The sequence below is a fragment of the Sapajus apella genome, unplaced genomic scaffold (assembly GCF_009761245.1).
Source record: "Sapajus apella isolate SASKATOON/1434 unplaced genomic scaffold, GSC_monkey_1.0 scaffold8, whole genome shotgun sequence".
In the NCBI taxonomy this organism is placed as follows: Eukaryota; Metazoa; Chordata; class Mammalia; order Primates; family Cebidae; genus Sapajus; species Sapajus apella.
Genome location: NW_022436948.1, coordinates 40,523,361 through 40,527,901, shown reverse-complemented (window position 1 = coordinate 40,527,901; position 4,541 = coordinate 40,523,361). Strand labels below are relative to the sequence as shown.

The following is a 4,541-nucleotide window of genomic DNA, read 5'->3' as shown; positions in this document are numbered from 1 at the left end:
GAAATACTGTGGTATAAAACAAGGAACTCTGACTTAGGATTAAGAGACTAAGGATTTAGCACATACCACTGTGTGATCAGCAAGCCACTTAACTTCATGGTATCTCTGCATCTCACTTTTAAAATACTCATTCCAATGACTGTTTCTTTTGCCGTGCAGAAGCTGTGAAGTTTGATTAGGTCTCATTTGTCTATTTCGGGTTTTTTTTGCCAATGCTTTTGGTGTTTTGGTCATGAAGTACTTGCCTACGCCTATGTCCTGAATGGTTTTGCCTAGATTTTCACTACACACTTGGGTCTGTTGAGGGGAATAGGGGAGGGTCAGTGGGCGACGGGGAGTTGGGGAGAGAGAGCATGGGGAGAGAGGCCAGATATAGGTGATAGGGAGGAAGGCAGCAAATCACACTGCCACATGTGTACCTATGCAACAAACTTGCATGTTCTCCACATGTACCCCAAAACCTAAAATGCAATAAAATAAATTTTAAAAAATACTCATTCCACTAAAATAAACTCCCTGACGGAGGCAATATCGTCTTGTAGCTACCACATCCCTAGTGCCTGGCACAAAGGAGGGCATTTAACAAATATTTGCCGACTATTCAACTGGGGACAGAAGAGCCAATTTTAACTTATTCTGAGAATAAAATGAGGTAATTTTTTACATCCCAAAAGTGTAAAGTTTTAGCCAAATGCAAGGTATTGTGTACCATAAAAACCTTAAGTAATTTAAATATTTAAAAATAGTGAAATAGAAAGTTGAAATTGAAATTTGTGAGATGTCACCAAAGCAGTCGTTGGGAAATTCTGAGTATTAAATGCCTGTATTAGAACAAATGAATAGTCTTGAATTAGTTAACTTAGCTTCCAACTTAAGACCTATAAACAGAAGAACAAATAAAATCCAAAGTAAGGAGAAAGGAAATAATTAAAATCAGAGCAGAAGCCAATAAAATAATAAAAGAGAAAAATCGGTAGAGAAAAAGTAATGAGGCCAGGCGCGGTGGTTCACACCTATAATCACAGCACGAAGCCAAGGCGGGCAGATCACCCGAACGCAGTCCTCAAAACCAGCTTGGCCAACATGGCGAAACCCCGTCTCTACTAAACATACAAAAATTAGCCAGACATGGGGTAGCACGCCTGTAAGCCCAGCTATTCTGGTGGCTGAGGCATACGAATCACTTGAACCCTGGAGGAGGAGGTTTCAGTGAGCTGTGATCAAGATCGTGCCACTGTACTCCAGCCTATGTGACTGACTCTGTCTCAAAAATAGTAATAATAATAAAATAAAAAGCTGATTCTTGGATGTGATCAACAAAATTTATGAAATTCAGATAGACATATTGGGAGGGAAAAAGAGAAAGACGCAAGCCAATATTAAGAATGAGACAGATCGGGTTCGATCGGTAGCGGGAGCGGAGCGCGGACCCCAAAGAGCGCTGGGCAGCCCCGCGGCCGCCGGCCTAGTTCCCACCGCAGCCGGGAGGAGCCGTGGCTGCCGCCGCCCGCCCCCGTCACCGTCGCCGCAGCCACGAGCAGCGCGGCCGGACCCAGCCGCCGCCGGCCCCGCCCTCAGCGCCGCGACACCGAGCCCGGCACTGCGGGCAGCGGCAGGGAGGGTGGCCCGGGCGGCGGGGACACCAAGGCCATCGCAACGAAGGCTTTGGGAACAGTAAAACGGTTCAGCGTGAGAGACGGATATGGTTTCATCAACAGGAATGACCAAGGAAGATGTGTCAGTACACGGACTGCCGCAAAGAAGAATAACCCAGGAAGGACCTTGGCAGGGTAGGAGATGGAGACTGCGGGGCGTGAGGATGAAGGAGAAAAGGGAGCGGAGGCAGCAAGTGCTACAGGTCCCGGTGGCGTTCCAGTTCAAGGCAGTAACTACGCAGCAGACCGCAACCATTACAGAGCCATCCACCTCGTAGGGGCCTCCACGCAATTACCAACAAAATGACCAGAATAGTGAGAGTGGAGAGCGCAGGCGAAGGTGCCCACCTCACCACATGCGGACCCTATGGGCGTCGACCACAGTAGTCCAACCCTCCTGTGCAGGGGGACGTGATGGAGGGTGCTGACAACCAGGTGCAGGAGAACAAGGGAGACCAGTGAGGCCGAATATGGACCGGGATGTAGACCACGATTCCGCAGGGGCCCTCCTCGCCAAAGACAGCCTAGAGAGGACGGCAATGAAGAGCATAAAGAAAATCAAGGAGATGAGACCCAAGGTCAGCAGCCACCTCAACGTGGGTACTGCCGCAACTTCAATCACCTACGCAGACGCCCAGAAAACCCTAAACCACAAGATGGCAAAGAGACAAAAGCAGCCGATCCACCAGCTGAGAATTCGTCCCCTTACTCCCGAGGCTGAGCAGGCCGGGGCTGGGTAAATGCCGGCTTACCATCTCTACCATCATCCGGTCTAGTCATCCAACAAGAAGAAATGAGAAATTCCAGCAATAAGAAATGAACAAAAGATTGGAGCTAAAGACCTTAAGTGCTTGCTTTTGCCCGTTGACCACAGAAACAGAACTATCTGCAGTATCTATACAGCATGGGGTTTTTATTATTTTTACCTAAAGATGTCTCTTTTTGGTAATAACAAACGTGCTTTAAAAAAAAAAAAAAAAGCCTGATTTTTCTCAATACGCCTTTAAAGGTTTTTAAATTGTTTCACATCTGGTCAAGTTGAGATTTTTAAGAACTTCATTTTTAATTTGTAATAAAAGTTTACAACTTGATTTTTTCAAAAAAGTCAACAAACTGCAAGCACCTGTTAATAAAGGTCTTAAATAATAATAATAATAAAAAGAATGAGACAGATCACACCACTGAAGTTTCTATAGACATTAAAATTATAACAAAGGAGTATCAAAAATGAATTTCTGCCTATAAATTTCACAACTTAAATGAATCTCTGCCTATAAATGTAAATGAAATGGACAAATTCCTGAATTAACAAAAACTGTGAAAGCTCACTCAAAAAGAAATAGATAACCTAATAACCCTGTGTTTATGACATACATTAGATTTGCAGTTAAAAGTCCTCCCACAAAGACAATTTCAGGCACACTGGCGTACTGATGATACATGTAAAACATTAAAGGGGGAATGATTCCAATTCTTTACTAATTCTTCCAGAAAATTATAAAGGAGTGAATTCTGCCCAATTCATACTGTGAAGCCAATATCACTCTGATTCCAAAATACATTACAAGAAAAGACAAATACATTACAAGAAAAGAAAGCTACAAAACAATATCCCGCATGATACAAACACAAAATTTCTACGCAAAATACTAGCAAATAGATTACAACAGTACATAAAAAGAATAATATATTATATCCAAGTGGGTTTTATCCCAGAAATGCAAAGCAATTTTCATATTTGAAAACCAATCAGCTTAATTCACCACATTAACAAACTTAAAAAAGAAAATCCATCTGAACAACTGTATGACACAAAAATAGCATTTTATATAATCCAATACCCATTCTTAACTAAAAGAGAAAAGATAACTCTTGACAAGCTCATAATTAAGGAGAACTTCAGTTTGACAGAAGACATCCATGGTAAGCCCGCAGCTAACATCTTACCTAATGGTGAAAGGTGGAATGCTTTCCTCTTAAGATCAGGAATAAGACAAGAACATTCACTTCTGTATTTCTATCCACTATTGTGCTGGATACTTTGACCGATGTAATTAGGGCAGATAAAGAAATGGGAGATATCCAGACTGAAAAAATAAAAGTAAAATTGCTTTTATTTAAAAACAACCTAGATGTTTATGTAGAAAGCACCAGTAAATAAGTTAAGCAATGGTGCAAGATACATTGATACAGAGAAATTAGTAGTATTTCTATACACTAGAAACGAACAATAAAAAATGAAATTTAAAAAAATTACCATTTATAATCATCTCAGCAAATCTGATGTACCTTGGGATAAATTTGCCCCAAACAAAAGTACAAGTCCTGTGTACTACAAATTTCAAAATAGTACCAAGAGAAATTAAAGATCTGAAACATCATGTTCATAAGTCAGATGATTCAACAGTGTTAAGATGTTAATTCTCTCCAATACCATCTACTAATACAATGCTCTAGGGGTACAGAAAACTTTTGGAATTAACGGATATGATTATTTTTTCACTGTACTGATGGTTTCACAAGCATGTACATGTCAAAACTTATGAAATTGTGCACTCTAAATATGTACAGCTTATTGGATGTCAATTATACTTCAACAAAGCTGTTACAAAATAAGTTTTTCAAGAATGCCAATATGTGTCAATAGTTTTAAATATATTCATGTATTTTGGGGATCTATTCCAGTACAACATGGCTGATGGAAGGCACATGTGCTTGTTCCTTAATCATATTTTACTAAAAGAACAGTTATAAAATTATAAATTTCATACATAAAATTTTTAAAAAGTAATAGCATAAATATTTTTAGTATCCTAAGACACAAAACTACAAATGGTCATTAATAGATTAATGAATAAATTGTCCTCCCATAATATAATATTATAT

General features: G+C 40.1%; 1 pseudogene; it reads left to right on the top strand.

Moving 5' to 3' along the window:
* The first annotated feature begins 691 nt into the window (after nt 1-691).
* LOC116550644 lies at nt 692-2,804 on the top strand (annotated as a pseudogene).
* Nucleotides 2,805-4,541: the final 1,737 nt, after the last annotated feature.